Source organism: Giraffa tippelskirchi, chromosome 1 (assembly GCF_054371585.1).
Source record: "Giraffa tippelskirchi isolate mGirTip1 chromosome 1, T2T-mGirTip1v1.2.pri, whole genome shotgun sequence".
NCBI classification, from domain to species: Eukaryota; Metazoa; Chordata; class Mammalia; order Artiodactyla; family Giraffidae; genus Giraffa; species Giraffa tippelskirchi.
The window spans coordinates 204325893-204344970 of record NC_137275.1 but is presented as its reverse complement, the minus strand read 5'-3'; the positions used below and the strand labels follow the sequence as shown (position 1 = coordinate 204344970).

Sequence of the window (19078 nt, the reverse complement as noted above, 5' to 3'; positions counted from 1 at the left end):
TGTCACGTATAAAATAGCACACATGTCAGTCTTCTCTACAGGACTTGGGCTTCACTCAGACTTGAAGAGGTCAACTTAATGTTTGCCTGTCCTTGAGCCTGGTTTCTCTGGCAGACAGACCATGAGCCACTTGGCAAGAGGGGCTGTCTCTGTCTCTTGCACAAACCCCAGACCCACAAGCCAGACTCAAAGCTGTCCGGGATGGTGCCACTCTCACACTCTTGCTGACATTGTTCAGTTTGGCAGTACTCTGGTAGGTATTTTTGGAAGTAAAGCTTCAATGGACACTGAGAAAAAGTAAATATTAAAGCATAACTAAGTTTAGCAGTAACTAATTTATTATATGTAACTATGGCACAGAATGATGCCAGATACATTGACATATTATATAGCAGCAGACTTTAAAATACAAAAAAGAATGGATTTAGATAAAAGCACTGCCTAAGTGCAAATAGGGCTTCTCTGATAGCTCAGCTGGTAAAAAATTTGCCTGCAATGCAAGAGACCCTGGTTCGATTCCTGAGTCGGGAAGATCTGCTGGAGAAGGGATAGGCTACCCACTCCAGTATTCCTGGGCTTCCCTTGTGGTTCAACTGGTAAAGAATCCACCTACAATGCAGGAGACCTGGGTTCAATCCCTGGGTTGGGAAGATCCCCTGGTGAAGGAACAGTTACCCATTCCAGTATTCTGGCCTGGAGAATTCCATGGACTGTATAGTCCAAGGGGTCGCAGAGTTGGACATGACTGAGCGACTTTCACTTTCAAGTGCAAATAAGTTTTAAAATGTATGCAATTTAAACTACTATATAGTAATTACAAATAGGAATTAGGTTGTTGTCTTTATAAATGTTCCTACTTATTTTTCTGGTTACCAGAATCAAATTTTGGACCAGCTTATTTTGGACTGTCTCTAAATGCTTCCCTGATAGCTCAGCAGTAAAGAATCTGTCTGCAATGCAGGAGCTGCAGCAGACACAGATTCAATCTCTGGGTCAGGAAGCTCCCCTGGAGGAGGGCATGGCAACCGACTCCGGTATTCTTGCCTGGAGAATCCCCGTGAACAGAGGAGCCTAGTGGGCCATGGTCCATAGGGTCTCAGAGAGCTGGACATGACTGAAGTGACTTGGCACACGTGCACTAGATGCTACAGCTGCTCCCAGAAAAGCAGCAGGAACAGCAGCAATAAAACAGTGAACAGGGATTTCTCTGGTGGTCGGTGGTTAAGACTCTGTGCTTCCATCCCAGTAGGGTCCACGGGTTCCATCCATGGTCAGGGAACTGAGATCCCACATGCTTCAAGGCATGACCAAAAAAATTAATCAAACAATAAAACAATGAGCACTGTCTGGGATAGAAGAAGGCCCTCGGCTGACATCAAGGGCTGCCCACCTGCCTCCATGACACTTAGATGATTGATTTCCCATTGATACTTCCTGGGAAAGGGCATTGATCTTCAGAGTTGGCTCCAAAGAGATGACCATCCTTCCCACAGGGCATCTCTCCCACCTGGCTACTCATTACAAAGCCCAAGCTCGCTCTCTCCAGTTTGAGAGCAGCCCCAGCAACTCTCCACCCTCCCAGAAGGTTCTAGACTGGAAAATCCCAACTAAGCAGCAAGCTGGTAGAAACTCAGAGTAAAAGGCATCATCTGGACAGTGAAAATAAATAGCATGAAATTCTTGTACTTAATGCATCAGAGTCCCTCACAGCCTTCCTCAGGGCACACTGACTAGCCTCACTTAAATTTGTGTAGCCTTTTCTGATCACAAATAGCGTTAGAAGGAAACGTATAGATGGGGACCAAGGAAACTGCTTAAATAATAAAAATAAATTTGTCAGTGATCAGGCAAAGAAAAAAACAGGAGATATTCAGTACCTACTACAAACCAAGCATTGTGTTGGCCCTGGAGATATAACTGAGCCTATGAAGTCTTCACAGAATAGAACCTCACCCATGTTCACCGCCTGCGTTTTGTCCGTAGAAAAACTTAAGTCAAAGAATGAATTTAATCACAGAAGTGAGAAAAGGCAGAAAAAAGGAAAACTGTCAAGTATGACAAAATAATAATACTCTAGTCATTAAACCAAGTCAAGGACTTATAGTTCTGCTTTGAGGACTACGGATAATATTCTGAGGCATGTTCTTTGAACAGTTTTGCAGATATAGAAAATCCCACCAGGTGGGAGGAGTTAACTGTGTGCTGCCCAGACCAGTTAGAACCAGAAGGTTGATGATGCTGACTCCCAATTACCTCAGTTCAGTTCAGTTGCTCAGTCATGTCCAACTCTTTGCGACCCCACGGACTGCCTCCCTGTCCATCACCAACTCCCGGAGTTTACTCAAAACTCATGTCCAACTACCTCACCACCAGCCAATCAGAAGAATGTCCATTAGTTGATCACGCCCTGCTCCTTGAACACTGTGAGACTCCTCACTACCCACTCCAGGGTGGGACTCACAGTCTTAAGGGCATGAGGCCATTGTGGCCTCCTTTGCCTGGCGAAGCTATTTCTTTCTCAGTTCAGTTCAGTTCAGTCGCTCAGTTGTGTCCGACTCTTTGTGACCCCATCGACTGTAGCACACCAGTCTTTCCTGTCGATCACCAACTTCCGGAGCTGACTCAAACTCATGTCCATCGCGTCAGTGATGCCATCCAACCATATCACCCTCTTTTGTCCCCTTCTCCTTTAACCTTCAATCTTTCCCAGCATCAGGGTCTTTTCCAACGAGTCAGTTCTTCTCATCAGGTGGTCAAAGTATTGGAGCTTCAGCTTCAGCATCAGTCCTTCCAATGAATACTCAGGACTGATTTCCTTTAGGATGGACTGGTTAGATCTCCTTGCAGTTCAAGGGACTCTTAAGAGTCTTCTCCAACACCACAGTTCAAAAGCATCAGTTCTTCAGCCTCACCTTTCTTTATAGTCCAACTCTTACTTCCATACATGACTACTGGAAAAACCATAGCTTTGACTAGACGGACCTTTGTTGGCAAAGTAATGTCTCTGCTTTTTAATATGCTGTCTAGGTTGGTCATAGCTTTCTTTCCAAGGAGCAAGTGTCTTTTAATTTCATGGCTGCAGTCACTATCTGCAGTGATTTTGGAGCCCAAAAAAATAAAGTCTGTCTACTTCACCCGAAACTCTGTCTCCAAGATTTAACCTAGCTCCAGTACACAGAGGCCAAATTTTGGCAACAGGGAGACAAAAATGAGTAAGGCCTTGTTCTTGGCCTCATCTTAGACACAATCTGCACGTTAAGACCAACACACAAATGATTAACTTTAATATGATGAAAACAAAGTAGCAATTACATTAGCACAGGTACCAAATTTGACCTAACTTGAGCACAAACGGCATTTGCTAGTATGGTGTTCGTGACTCATATAATTGTTGGTCAGTCTAGGCAATCAGGGGCTTCCCTGGTTCAGTGGTAAAGAATCTGCCTGCAGTGGAGGGGATAAAGGAAATGTGGGTTCAATCCCTGGGTCGGGAAGATCCCCTGGAGTAGGAAATGACAACCCACTCCAGTATACTTGCTGGAGAAATCCCATGGACAGAGGAGCCTGGTGGGTTACAGTTCAATGGGCCACCAAAGAGTCGGACATGACTGAGCACACACGCAATGCAACTAGACAATCAGCCCTCGTGAGAGACAGAAACCAAAGCAACCCCAAAGATTTCAGTAACTAGAACTGCTATGCCATCACCTAAGGTTGCTGCCATTCCAACTGCCTTCCATCTCAAGATTCACTTTCCTGAAAGAAAAGATGTTGTTGTTCTAAATTCCATTACCAACTTCTGTGGTCAGGGAAACAAACTCCCATAGTGTGAAGACCAAGGCTCGCCTCTCCTGGAGTGAGAACTGAAGTAGGAAGTACCTTGTCTTGCCAGCACTCATGTAGACCCATCCTTCCATAGAGATCTCTGCCTTACCAAGAGGCCTCTGACATTTTGCTAATACTACCTACACACTCACCTGCTCCCCAATGGAACACAACCCAAAATGACATTCAGTAACTGCATCCAGGGTAAGATATGGTACCCAGTTGGGGTTACACTTCGGGTTACGTTGCTAGTGAACTGGACACTTGGTTGTGGCTAAGTGAATTGTATAAACAGAAGTCCCTGTTTTTGAGTCCAAGGTAGCAGTTGATTGATTTGTTGGTTAGTAAGTCACTAAGTCATGTATGACTCATTTGTGACCCTATGGACTGTAGACTGCAAGGCTCCTCTGTTCATAGGATTCCCTAGGCAAGAATACTAGAATGGGCTGCCATTTCCTTCTCCAGGGGATCTTCTTGACCTAAGGATTGGACCTGCATCTCCTACCTTGACAGGTGGATTCTTAACCACTGAGCAATCAGGGAAGCACCCAAAGTAGCAGAAGAATTTGTTAATAATTGGTCATTCAGTCCACCTAGCTGTTAAGATCTCTCCTATAGAAAGAGCCCTCTGGCTGGCATTCAAATTGAGCACTGTATTCTTGGATTCTGGGCCTCTTCCAAACAACTCAGTCTCATGTCCCTGTCCAACATCTTCTTGCCTGCAGACCTGCCTTTCAATCCTTCCAAGATCCTGACCAACGACAGGATCCATGTAAAGGATGGAAACAAGCATGAGGGAGGGACCTCACTCTTCCCTTGCCTTCTTTCTCATCGGCCACTTTTTTTCTCTTTGACTATCTGCCTTCCCTGTCCCATGAACTTGGACTGCCCAAGGGACCACAAGGCTAGCAAAAGCAGTAATTGGTAAGTGGTCATCACTATTGTACCAATCACTCCAAACAGAGAACATGAAAAGAGGAACCCCTCACCCAAGTTTTGTTAAAATAGAAAATGCTGCCTGTGTTAAAACTGTAAGGATGTATACTCAACTTGCTCCTGTCCTATAAGAATGCTGACCCGTCTTCAGTCAGGGGGTTGTGGGTGCTCACTGGTGCTGAAGAAAGTCTTTAACCTCTGTTTGGTCTCTTAACTCATTTTTGTTTTTTCCAAGAATAGGTCCAGGTCTAAAGCTCAGACCATCTTGTTTTGCAGGCTCAGTGGATATTGAGATGTTCTACTCAAACAACGCCCACCTGGAAAACATTTGTCCTCTGTTATCCATCAGAGCCGCCTAAAAGGGATGCAGTGCTTCAGTTGTGCATTTCTCTTAAGTGCAGCCATATCCTTATACCTTATTGCTTTATTTTTCGTTTATGATTCTCAGTCAGTCTGTCATAGGACCATATGCTTTATATGTTCAGACTGAGAAAGAGTGGAAATTCAGGCAATCTAAGAGGTCTAAGAGGGGGAACAGGATGATCCCATGTCTTCCAGAAGCTTCTTTCTGTTTTCAGGGACTCAGCAGACCCAGCTTAATATTGACCACCTCCATGTGATGCTGCAGTGTTGTTGGAGGAGGTCATCGAGAGGTCATGGTTTCTGACTTGACGTGAGAGCAGGACCATGGCAATCAGAGCTTCCTTATCCCTTCCCTGTCTTTGGAACGTACATACACTCCACCCACCATTTCCACAGTTGGAGCTGTTTCAGAGACTTAGCCTTGAGAGAGCAATGTGTTGTCAAGACCATCTGGACTAAATATGAGACTGAACCCAGATAAGACTTCTCTACAAACTCTTAAAGATTCTTGTGGGCAGGTTGAAGGCCTACTGCTCTGTGGCCACATGACAGCATCCTATGTAAGTTTCATTGATTATTAAGGCTGTCACCTACCAATCTGGAATGGTCTGCCTCTTTCTTAGGTCTTTCCTTGATCTCTGTGTATGGGGGCCAATTTGCAAACCAACAAATGTTCCTGGGCACCACTACCATATGGCCAAGTGAATCAGCTGAGCTCAAGTAAGGATGGTAGCTTGGAGCCCTGGGATTCATAATCAGAGGGGAACTCCGTCCCCACAACAGGTCCATGTCTGTACACTTTCATTCTGACCTTTTACATTCCTTCCTATATATTTTATGCCAGGATTCCTGGCCTTGTGATATCCCTTTGTTTGAGCCAGCATTTGGTCTAGGCTTATGTTAGCCAACACAGGAAATTATTGCAATTGTGACCAGTTGCAAGCCAGCAGTTGAATGCAGAACTCCTGGTAAGGACATCCACACAAGAAACGTCAGTACTATCCAAAATTAAGTTTTGCCCTTTTTAGCCTCCCATCCTTGAAATTTCTTTCCTCAAGTATAAATTAGTAAACTCCTGCAACTCCTCCTCTTTCTTACTCTGGTACTGTGACATACACACCCACACACCATATACCACACCCTCATCACACACACAAAACACAACATACTCACACCCCAGGCAGGTGAAGTATGAATCCTGGGAAGCTAAGAGCAGCAGGATACTGTTTTTCTGTAGGAGAGGCAGCTTCTACGAGCTAGAGAAGCACAGGGTAAGGTGGTACCTTAGAGGACTTGGGGTCCTCTGAGTCTTCCAACTCAGTCCTGATAACACCAATACTAATTTGGGGAACCCATTCTTTCCAAATTTTTTTTAATGCTGTAACTTTCAAGGAAGAAATCTAGTGAGATAGCAGATTCAACTGGCACTTCAGTTCAGGAACTTATAAAACCCAACCCCGAGGTTTGGTTTTTCAGAGATATCAAAGCCAAAGCATCAAGGATGCTTCCAGGATCCAAAGAAAGACCCTCGAGTTTATCTTCTGTCTCACAGGGGAACTGAGATTCACAGTGTGCTTTTCTCAATTTAAATCAGTGCCTGAGTCCAAAATAATCCTGGAACCCTGTGATCTTGGCAGTTCCCTTTTCCTTTCATGGGTCTCGAGTTCCATCTGGAAACCCAGAGCCTCAGGGAGCTGCAGGAAAAGGCTCAACAGGCTGGCTCTTCACTGTGCACTGCCGTAAGTAAGGGTCAGCTTCACAGAACAGGAGCCAGGGCTGCGCCTGGCTCAGGTAGCTATCAATTCTGATGTCTCACATTTCCTCCAATGTCCCACAGGCCTGTAGCGCACTCCTGCCAAAAGCCTTTTTTTTTTTTTTTAAATTAAAAAGTCTTTATGGTTGTTTGGAGCCTAAATCTATAAAGCTAAATGACTGCCAGGTTGCTCACAAGATCCAATAGCAGGAATGGGGCAACCAGGGGTTTGGGGAAAGACACCCAGCCTCCACTGTGGGGACATCGCCACTGGACAACTTACTTCACCAGTGTTTAGTCCCACTCAACGTCCAGACTCCAGGAGACAGGATGACTTGCTCGTGTAGGGCCATGTGGTCTTCAAGCAGTTGAGGGTTGGGGTCCTAGGTTCTGTAGCCACAAATAAAAGTTGTGATGGGACTAGTGGGAGAGAATTAATAGAAAGATCTATCTATGGATACAGAAAGAAAAGACTACACTGATTCCACTTGGCTTAGAGAGAGGAGTGGGAAACTGCCAAACAGGAAGGAAATCAGGACCAACACATTCCTCAAAAAACTCAAGTAATAATTCTGAGACTATGGGTAATAAACTTCAGTCAGCCCTAAGCTAGTGATCAGAACCACAATGATTATGGGGAAGGGTGCACTCCCCATGATGGGGTGTCCCATGAGTGGGTGTGGGCTGTAGATCCAAACATCTTGGGACATGGAGTTGACAAGTTCTCAGTCAGTGCTGCTCCCTTAGCCTGGTCTGGGTCAGACACTCTGGCAGCTCCCTTGGGGATGCCCTAGCAGGGTCAGAGCGCAAGATGATAGTGTGTCAGGGGGTCACTAAGGAGCCACAGAGGGGTTCTCCTACATACGGGGGGGGGGCATTCGGATCATTCTGTCCTGTGGCTTCCTCATTTCTTCTTAGATTTATTGTCATTTATTGTCATCCCATTGGTGACAGAAGTCAGGGTCTGCAGACCCAGAGCCTGTCAAGGGAAGCCAAGTGCTTCCATATTAAATCTTCAAAATCAATGATAGGTTTTTTTTTTTAATATTTATTTATTTAGCTGTTCCAGGTCTTAGTTGCAGCATATGGGATCTTTAGTTATAGCAGACACACTCATACTTGCAGCATGTGGGATCTAGTTCCCCGACCAAGAAGCAAACCCAGGCCCTCTGCATTGGGAGCATGGAATCTTAGCCAATGGACCACTGGGGAAGTCCCTATGCTAGTTTTAACTTAGGAACTTCTAGGTTCACATACAGTGACTTCTATTTTTTATAAAACCATGCTTAAATGTATAATTCATTCTGATTTTTAAAAGTTTTTTATCTTGAAATAACTTCAAATTTACAGGAAAACTGCAAGAATAATATAAACTCCCCTATTCCCTATACCCCCAATTCACATTTTTTTTAATTACCCCAAATCACAATTTTTCACATTCGATCATATTTGTTTTATCATTTTCTTTCTCTTTCTTTATACATTCACAGACACATTAAATGTCTTCATACTAAGGAAATTACTGTATTCATATGTGTACACTTACATTGTTTTATATACAAAATATACATAGAATGTAAAATATGTAGATACAGTATAACAGTACATACATATTTAAAATGTTTTTCTTTATTTCTTTGGCTGCACCAGGTCTTAGTTGCAGCATGTGGGATCTTCAGTTCTGTCTTGCAGCACCAAGTTTCCTCAACAGGGGTTGAACCTGGGTCCCCTGCATTGGGAGCATGGCGTCTCAGTCACTGGACCACCAGGGAAGTCCCAGTACATGCCTACTTTTGAACCATTTGAGAGTAGGTTGAAGACGTGCTCCTTTATTTTTAACTGAAGCATGTATTTCTTAAGAGTGAGGACACTATTTACCTAACCATAGTGAAGTGAAGTGGAGTGAAAGCCGCTCAGTCATGTCCTACTCTTTGCAATCCCATGGACTATACAGTCCATGGAATTCTCCAGGCCAGAATACTGGAGTGGGTAGCCATTCCTTCCTCCAGGGGATCTTCCCAACCCAGGGATCAAACCCAGGTCTCCCATATTACAGGCAGATTCTTTACCATAGTAAAAAATATTCTAACCATAGTATACTTATCAAATTCAGAAACTTTAACATCAACACTTTATATGATCTACCATCCTTCAAAAGTCTCAAAAACGTCTTGCAGTCTTTTTTCTTTTTCTTGATTCAGGATCACATACTGCATTTAGTTGTCATATCCGTTTGGCTTCTTTAACCTGGAACTGTTCCTCAAACGTTGTCTTTCATATCAACACTTTTAAAAAAAATTTTTTTTATTTTTGGCTGTGCTGGGTCTTCACTGGTGTATGGTCTTGTCTCTAGTTGCAGCAAGCAGGAGTTACTCTACAGTTGCAGTGTGTGGGCTTCATTGCAGTGGCTTCTCTTGTTGTGGAGCATGAACTGTACAGGGCTCAGCAGTTGTGGCACATGGTCTTAGTTTCCCCACAGCATGTGGGATCTTCCCCATCCAGGGATCAAGCCCATGGTTTCTGCATTGGCAGGTGCATTCTTTACCACTGTGCCGCCAGGGAAACCCCATATTAACAATTTTTAGTAATGCTGTTCATTTATTTTAAAGACTACTCATCCATTTCCTTTTGATGTTTCCTCCCTGCGAGATTTAGGCTGTGTATTTTTGGCTTAAGTGGTGGCGTGACTGAAGACACGTGATTTCCGTCTGCTCTGTATGGGTGATGTGCCTTTGATCACTTGGTTAAGGTGTTGTCCAGTTTCTCATCTTCATAAGTAGAATTTCCCTACTTGAAATTAGTTAAGAAACTTGTGTGGGAAATTGTCACACATTTTACCAAACTGTCAGAACAGATAAAGAAAAACTTTTTGCATATGACTCGGTATACAAGAATGACTTCCTGAAATACTTAACAGACTCAGAAATGGGGACATCACTGCATCCAGATCGTGGATTCCCAGAGGCACAACTGTAGCTCTCAGCGCTGTCCAGAACCTTGTAATGCTCAGATAAATGAACAGTCACCCCAGTCGTCCTCCTCCTCCTCTTTTTAAAGGTCTTTACAGTACCATGACTGATGTCTGTTGCTCATGATCCCAGGATTATTGGGTCTTTTTGTATTTTCTGAGGGGAACATCGGTCCAGAATTTTCTTCCATTTAGCAAATCCCCACTCCTCACTCTGGAAACAGCAGACATCATTTTCTCCCTGAAGTTTACCTGGGGCAGTTCCCCCTCCACTCCAGGTAAGATAAATTTACTCCTCCTTCCTCCCCACCTCCAAATCAAAACCTATGCGACCATATAGTGCAATATTTCAGCTGGAAACTAGCAGAAAAATCTGTTTAACTGAGGGCACTTCTCAGCCTTCAGATGTGAAATTTTTTCTGTCTTGAGGGAAGATTTGCATGAGTTAACACAGGATACATTCAGTACCTGTGCACATAGTGTAGCAGTCTGCATGCAGCCAAGTTCCAGGAGGCTCTGCCCACGTAGACCCCGTGCACCCCGTGCAGCTCCTGGGGATAGAAGCCTTTCTGTTTCCTCATTTCTTGTTTGTAGGGAATAGACTCCAGCCTCCACGACCTTCCCTGAGTCCCAAAGGGCAGATTAGAACAGTTGCTAATCAGGGAAGGGAAGGGAAGGGATGCAGAGACAACGGTTGGGCAGCCAAGAAACAATAGTGCAGCCCTGGGGCACGGTCCTGGTTCTACCTCAGTTCAGTTCAATCACTTGGTTTTGTCCGATTCTTTGTGTCCCCGTGGACTGCAGCACGCCAGGCTTTCCTGTCTGTCACCAACTCCTGGAGTTTACTCAAACTCATGTCTATCGCGTCAGTGATGCCATCCAACCATCTCATCGTCTGTCATCCCCTTCTCCTCCCGCCTTCAATCTTTCCGAGCATCAGAGTCTTTTACACTGAGTCAGTTCTTCGCATCAGGTGACAAAGTATTGGACTTTCAGCGTCAGCATCAGTCCTTCCAATGAATATTCAGGACTGATTTCCTTTACGATTGACTGGTTTGACCTCCTTGCAGTCCAAGGGACTCTCAAGAGTCTTCTCCAACACCACAGCTCAAAAGCATCAATTCTTTGGCCTCAGCTTTCTTTATAGCCCAACTCTTACATCCATACATGACCACTGGAAAAACCATAGCTTTGACTAGATGAACCGTTGTTGGCAAAGTAGTGTCTCTGCTTTTTAATGTGCAATCTAGGTTGGTCATAGCTTTTCTTCCAAGGAGCAAGTGTCTTTTAATTTCATGGCTGTGGTACCATCTGCAGTGATTTTGGAGCCCCCAAAAATAAAGTCTGTCACGTTTCCATTGTTGCCCCATCTATTTGCCATGAAGTGATGGGACTGGATGCCATGATCTTAGTTTTCTGAATGTTGAGTTTTAAGCCAACTTTTTCACTCTCCTCTTAAGGGAAACATATAACAATATATTTGAGTTCTTTACAGAACTAAAGGGGCTTCCCTGGTGGCTCAGATAGTAAAGAATCCACCTGCAATGCAGGAGACCTGGTTTGATCCCTGAGTTGGGAAGATCCTCTGGAGAAGGGAATGGCTACCCACTTCAGTAGCCATTCTGAAGACAGAGAATTCTGTGGACAGAGGAGCCTGGAGGGCTACAATTCATAGGGTCGCAAAGAGTCAGATGTGACTGAAGTGATTTAGCCCGAAGCCCAGCATAGAACTAAGAGCTCAACAATAAAAGATGTTAGCATTACAGAGAAGACCACCTGAGGCCAGGTTAAAGGAGTGCAGGCTCTGCACACAGCCTAATGCTTATCGGCACCTCCTTCCCTGAATGACTGCTATCAAATTTCTCATTAAATCCTCCTGGGTTGGTACACACAGTTTTTCAGGGCACAAGTTTGTGTCCCCCTTTGCCTGGTAAAGCAATAAAGGTATTCTTTTTCACTTCACCCAAAACTCTGTCTCCAAGATTTGATTTGGCATCAGTGCACTTAGACTTGTGGTCAAGTTTTTGGCATCAAGACCATGAGGTAAAGGGTGTCCAGGAGCTGTGCCTCATGGCTGACCAGAATGAGATAGCCCTACATTCTAGTAGAGATTTTCAAATGTAAGAAGTGTACAGATCCCCTTAGAAAGTAAATAAATCCCTCTGACTACCAGTGTTAACTTTACATCCATTATACTAGGGGAAAAAAAAAACATTTTTATTATAATGTTAAGTACACAAAATAGAATAAAGTTTAGAACTTTTATACAAAGAAAACAAAATGCTAAATGCAAACTAAACTAACTTCAATTTAAACAGAAATTAAATTGACTTAAATTTAATGTGATAATGTTTCACTGAAACCAATCATCACTTCAACACACTATGATAGTACTTAAGATGGGTTTTTTTCAGGCCAGCATTATTTACCAATCCCACTGGGCTTTTTGATACTCCATATTGTGAAAGTGTGATTTATGAAAGCAATACTTATTTGGTCTTTGACCCTGTACCTGGCACAGATCTCCTAAAACCCTACTACTTGCCATGAGAACCTCATGAACTATATAAAAGGCCAAAAAATATGCACCAAAAGATGAGTGCCCCAAGTCTGAAGGGGTCCAGTATGCTACTGGGGAAGAGTGGAGGAGAATTACTAGTAGCCCCAGAATAAATGAAGGAATTGGGCCAAAGTGAATACAATGCTCAGTGTGGATGTGTCTGGTGAAGAAAGTAAAATCCAATACTGCAAAGAGCAGTATTGTATAGGAAGCTGGAATGTTAGGTTCATGAATCAAGGGAAATTGGATGTGGTCAAGCAAGAGATGGTAAGAATAAGCATCGACATCCTAGAAATCAGTGAACTAAAATGGATGGGAATGGGTGAAATTAATTCAGATGACCATTATATCAATTACTGTGGGCAAGAATCCCATAGAAGAAACAAAATAATCCTCATAATTAACAAAAGAGTCTGAAATACAGTACTTGGGTGAGGCCTCAAAAATGACAGAATGATCTCAGTTCATTTCCAAGGGAAGCCATTCAACATTACAGTAATCCAAGTCTATGCCCCTACCACCGATGCTGAAGAAGCCGAAGTTGATCAGTTCTTTGAAGACCTAGACGACCTCCTAGAACTAACACCTAAAAAAGATGTCCTATTCATCATCAGGGATTGGAATGCAGAAGTACGAAGTCAAGATATACCTGGAGTGACAGGTAAGTTTGGCCTTGGAAAACAAAATGAAGTAGGGCAAAGGTTAACTAAATTCTGTCAAGAGAATGCACTAGTCATAGCAAATACCTTTTTTCAATAACACAAGAGACAACTTTACACATGGACATCGCCAAATGGTCAATACCAAAATCAAATTGATCACATTCTTTGTAGCCAAAGATGGAGAAGCTGTATACAGTTAGCAAAAACAAGGCTTAGAGCTGACTGGGGCTCAGATCATCAGCTTCTCATAGCAAAATTCAGATTTAAACTAAAGAAAACTGGGAAAAACAAAAGGGCAGCCAGGTATGACTTAAATCAACTCCCATATGAATTCAAAGTAAAGGTAACGAATAGATTCAAGGGACTAAATCTAGTTAAGAGTGTGCCTGAAGAACTATGGACAGAGGTCTATAACATTGTAAGGGAGGCGGACGACAAAACCATCCCCCAAAAAATGAAAAGCAAGAAGGCAAAGTGATTATCTGAGGAGGCCTTACAAATAGCGGAAGAATGAAGAGAAGCGAAAAGCAAGGGAAAGAAGGAAAGGTACATCCAATTTAACAGAGTTCCAAAAAATAGCTGGAAGAGACAAGAAGGTCTTCTTCAATGAACAGTGCTTAATAATAGAAGAAAACAACAAAAGGGGAAAGACTAGAGATCTCTTCAGGAAAATTGTATACGTCAAGGGAGCATTCCACCCAAAGATGGGCACAATAAAGGATAAAAGTGGTAGAGACCTAGTAGATACTGAAGAGATCAAGAAGAGATGGAAAGAATACATGGAAGAACTGTATAAAAAAGATCTTAATGAACCGGATTACTATGATGGTGTAGTTAGCCAGCCAGAGCCAGACATTCTGGAGTGCAAAGTCAAGTGGCCCTTAAAAAGCACTGCTGTTAATAAAGCTAGTGGATGCAATGAAATTCCAGCAGAACTATTCAAATCCCTACAGGAGGATGCCATCAAGGTTTTGCATTCATTATGTCAGCAAATCTGGAAGACCCAGCAGTGGCCACAGGAATGGAAACGGTCAATCCTCACCCCAATTCCCAAGAAGAATAGAACCAAAGAATGTGCTAACCGTTGGACAATTGCACTCATTTCCCAGGCTAGTAAGTTCAGTTGAATTCAGTTCAGTCGCTCAGTCATGTCCGACTCTTTTTGCGACCCCATGGACTGCAGCATGCCAGGCTTCCTTGTCCATCACCAACTCCTGGAGTTTACTCAAACTCATGTCCATCGAGTTGGTGATGCCATCCAACCATCTTACCCTCTGTCGTCACCTTCTCCTTCTACTTTCAATCTTTGCCAGCATCAGGGTCTTTTCAAATGAGATAGCTCTTTGTATCAGGTGGCCAAAGTATTGGAGTTTCAGCTTCAGCATCAGTCCTTCCAATGAATATTCAGGATTGATTTCCTTTAAGATGGACTGGTTGGATCTCCTTGCAGTCCAAGGGACTCTCAAGAGTCTTATCCAACACCACAGTTCAAAAGCATCAATTCTTCGGCACTCAGCTTTCTTTATAGTCCAACTCTCACATCCACACACGACTACTGGAAAAACCATAGCCTTGACTAGACGGACTTTTGTTGGCAAAGTGATGTCTCTGTTTTCTTACATGCTATCTAGGTTGGTCATAACTTTTCTTCCAAGGAGTAAGCATCTTTTAATTTCATGGCTGTAGTCACCATCTGCAGTGATTTTGGAGCCCAAAAAAATAAAGTCTGACACTGTTTCCACTGTTTCTCCATCTATTTGCCATGAAGTGATGGGACCAGATACAATGATCTTTGTTTTCTGAATGTCGAGCTTTAAGCCAACTTTTTCACTCTCCTCTTTCACTTTCATCAAGAGGCTCTTTAGTTCATCTTCACTTTCTGCCATAAGGGTGGTGTCATCTACATATCTGAGGTTATTGACATTTCTCCCAGCAATCTTGATTCCAGCTTGTGCTTCATCCAGCATTTCTCATGATGTACTCTGTATGTAAGTTAAATAAGCAGGGTGACAATATAAAGCTTTGACTTACTCCTTTTCCTATTTGGAACCAGTCTGTTGTTACATGTCCAATTCTAACTGTTGCTTCCTGACCTGCATACAGATTTCTCAAGAGGCAGATCAAGTGGTCTGATATTCCCATCTCTTGAAGAGTTTTCCACAGTTTATGTGATCCACACAAAGGCTTTGGCATAGTCAATAAAGCAAAAGTAGATGTTTTTCTGGAACTCTCTTGCTTTTTCAATGATACAGCTGATGTTGGCAATTTGATCTCTGGTTCCTCTGCCTTATCTAAATCCACCTTGAACATCTGGAAGTTCACAGTTCACGTACTGTTGAAGCCTGGCTTGGAGAATTTTGACCATTACTTTGCTACTGTGTGAGATGAGTGCAATTGTGCATTAGCTTGAACATTCTTTGTCATTGCCTTTCTTCAGGATCGGAATGAAAACTGACTTTTACCAGTACTGTAGCCACTGCTGAGTTTTCCAAATTTGCTGGCATAATGAGTGCAGTACTTTAACAGCATCATCTTTTAGGATTTGAAATAGCTCAACTGGAATTCCAACACCTCCACTAGCTTTGTTCATAGTGATGCTTCCTAAGGTCCACTTGACTTCACATTCCAGGATGTCTGGCTCTAGGTGAGTGATCACACCATCGTGATTATCTGGGTCGTGAAGATCTTTTTTGTATAGTATTTCTGTGTATTCTTGCCGCCGCTTCTTAATATCTTCTGCTTCTGTTAGTTCCGTACTATTTCTGTCCTTTATTGAGCCCATCTTTGCATGAAATGTTCCCTTGTTATCTCTAATTTTCTTGAAGAGATCTCTAGTCTTTCCCAATCTTTTGTTTTCCTCTATTTCTTTGCACTGATCACTAAGGAAGGCTTTCTTATCTCTCCTTGCTATTCTTTGAAACTCTGCATTCAGGTGGGAATATCTTTCCTTTTCTCCTTTGCTTTTTGCTGCTGCTGCTGCTAAGTTGCTTCAGTTGTGTCCGACTCTGTGTGACCCCATAGACGGCAGCCCACCAGGCTCCCCCGTCCCTGGGATTCTCCAGGCAAGAACACTGGAGTGGGTTGCCATTTCCTTCTCCTTTGCTTTTTACTTCTCTTCTTTTCATAGCTATTTGTAAGGCCTCCTCAGACAAGTATTTTGCTTTTTTGCATTTCTTTTTCTTGGGGATAGTCTTGCTCCCTGTCTCCAGTACAATGTCATGAACATCTGTCCATAGTTCATACGGTTGTGAGAGCTGGACCATAAAGAAGGCAGAACACCAAAGCATTGATGCCTTCAAACTGTGGTGCTGGAGAAAACTACCAAAAGTCCCTTGGATGGCAAGGAGATCAAACCAGTCAATCTTAAGGGAGATCAACTCTGAATACTCACTGGAAGGACTGATGCTGAAGCTGAAGTTCCAGTATTTTGGTCATCGGACGTGAACAGACAACTCATTGGAAAAGTCTCTGATGCTGGGAAAGATTGAAAGCAGGAGAAGAGGTGTCAGAGGATGAGATGGCTGGACAGCATCACCGATACTATGAACATGAACTTGGGCAAACTCCAGGAGATGGTGAGGGACAGGGAGGCCTGGCGAGCTGCAGTCCATGGGGTCGCAAAGAGTCAGACACGACTAAGCAACTGAACAATGCCATTGTGATACTGTGATTTTTGAAAGCAATACTTATTTGGTCTTTGACCCTGCTCCTGGCACAGAAATCCTAAAACCCTAGTAAATTACAAGAAGCAGTGAGCAATAAAGATGTCTTATGTTAACGAGGTGACTTTCGGAATACAACTAAAGATGGGCGTTGGTGACCAGTGTAACCAAATATCTAACTAGAGGGTTGGAAATTTCAGTCCCACTTCCTGATCTCTGGGAAGAGGAGAGATGGAGGTTGAATCAATTGCCAGTGGCCAATGATTTAGTCAATCATCCCTGTGTAATGAAGTCTCCATAAGAACGCAAAAAGATGGGGTGTGGAGAGCTTCTGGTTGGTGAATGTGTGGAGGTTTGGTGAGAGTTCAGAGAGGGCATGGAAGCTCTGTCCCTTCCCCCATGCCTTGCTCTGTGCATCTCTTCCATTTGGATGTTCCTGTGCCGTGAGTGCAAGCTTGCTAAGTCACTTCAGTCATGTCCTACTCTGTGTGACCCTACAGACTGTAGCCCACCAGTCTCCTCTGTCCATAGGATTCTCCAGGCAAGAATACTGGAGTAGGTTTCCCTGCCCTCCTCCAGGGGATCTTCCCGAGCCAGGGATCAAACCCACGTCTCTTTATGTCTCCTGCATTGGCAGGTGGGTTCTTTACAACTAGCGCCACCTGGGAAGCCCGCTTGAGTTGAATCCTTTTATAATTAACCAGTAATCTAGTATGTGAGATATGTATATATGTACTAAGTAGGGCTTCCCAGATGACTCCGTGGTAAAGAATCAGCCTACAACGCAGACCTGGGTTTGATCCCCGGGTAGGGAAGATCCCCTGGAAAGGAAATGCAACCCACTCCAGTATTCTTGCCTGGGAAATCTCACGGACAGAGGAGCCTGGCTGACTACAGACCATGGAGTCGTGAAGAGTTGGACATGACTGAGCACACAGGCACATCTTCACAAATCTATTAATAGTAAAACGTTTCTGAGTTCTGTGAGTTATTCTAGCAAGTCAATTGAATCTGAGGAGAAGGTTGTGGCAACCTCTGATCCATAGCTGTTTGGTCAGAGGTGCAGGAGACAACCTGGACTTGCAATTGGCATTCTGAGTTGGAGATGGTCATAGAAACCTCCTATTTGTATTTTGTCAGTCAAAAGCACGGGTAACAAACCTGGGCTTGCAAATGGTGTTTGAAGTGTGTATGTGTGTCTGTCTGTGTGAGGGGTGGGGCTGGCAGGAGCAATCTTGTACAAAGACTTAACCTGTGAGATCTGATGCTATCTCCAGGTAGACCATGTCAGAACTGTGTTAAACTGCAGAACACCCAGCTGGTGTCAGAGACCTGCTTGGTGGTGCCGGTAAGAGGAGACCCTCCAACCCACCCACCCCCAATACTCAGGAATTTGTGATCAGGAACAAAAGACAAATCTTTGATTAATTTAACAACTGTAAAACCTTCCTAAAGTTCAACTTTTGTTTCCCATCTAATTCTGTTCGTTTCTCATTGGTCCACAATTAAAGGAAGACTAACAGGAACATTAAAACCCAACATTCAGAAAACTAAGATCATGGCACCTGGTCCCATCACTTCATGGAAAATAGATGGGGAAACAATGGAAACAGTGACAGACTTTATTTTGGGGGGCTCCAAAATCAATGCAGATGGTGACTGCAGCCATGAAATGAAAAGACGCTTACTCCTCGGAAGCAAAGTTATGACCAACCTAGAGAGCATATTAAAAAGCAGAGACATTACTTTGTCAACAAAGGTCCGTCTAGTCAAGGCTATGGTTTTTCCAGCAGTCATGTAGGGATGTGAGAGTTGGACTATAAAGCAAGCTGAGCGCCGAAGAATTGATGCTTTTGAACTATGGTGTTGGATAAGACTCTTGAGAGTCCCTTGGACTGCAAGGAGATCCAACCAGTCCATCCTAAGGGAGATCGGTCCTGGGTGTTCACTGGAAGGACTGATGTTGAAGCTGAAACTCCTCAATACTTTGGCCACCTGATGCGAAGAGCTGACTCATTTGAAAAGACCCTGATGTTGGGAAAGATTGAGGGCAGGAGGAGAAGGGGACGACAGAGGATGAGATGGTTGGATGGCATCACCGACTCAATGGACATGAGTTTGGGTAAACTCCGGAGTTTGTGATGGACAGGGAGGCCTGGCGTGCTGCGGTTCATGGGGTCGCAGAGTCGGACACGACTGAGCAACTGAACTGAACGAGGATAACAAGCCAAAGGAATTTTTACAAATCACTTTTAATACCGTCGTCCTCTACCAAATATTATTTTAGTAATTTTTATTTTCCCATACGCACGCACGCACACCTATCTATAGAGTTGTTAGAATGTGCGA

General features: G+C 43.6%; 1 protein-coding gene and 1 long non-coding RNA gene across 2 annotated transcripts in view; one reads left to right on the top strand and one right to left on the bottom strand.

The window, feature by feature from the left end:
• The window catches only part of SHC3 (SHC adaptor protein 3), a 327593-nt gene that overhangs the window by 307978 nt on the left and 537 nt on the right, over positions 1-19078 (bottom strand). Inside the window, exon 2 of the mRNA XM_081572376.1 lies at positions 7161-7267. The gene's annotated coding sequence lies outside the window, so the exon portion shown is untranslated. The remainder of the gene's footprint in view (positions 1-7160; positions 7268-19078) is intronic.
• On the top strand, positions 8361-19002 carry LOC145539065 (uncharacterized). The gene is made up of 3 exons (XR_014077552.1): positions 8361-8917; positions 11904-14315; positions 18865-19002. It is a non-coding gene; the product is annotated as an uncharacterized LOC145539065 (long non-coding RNA).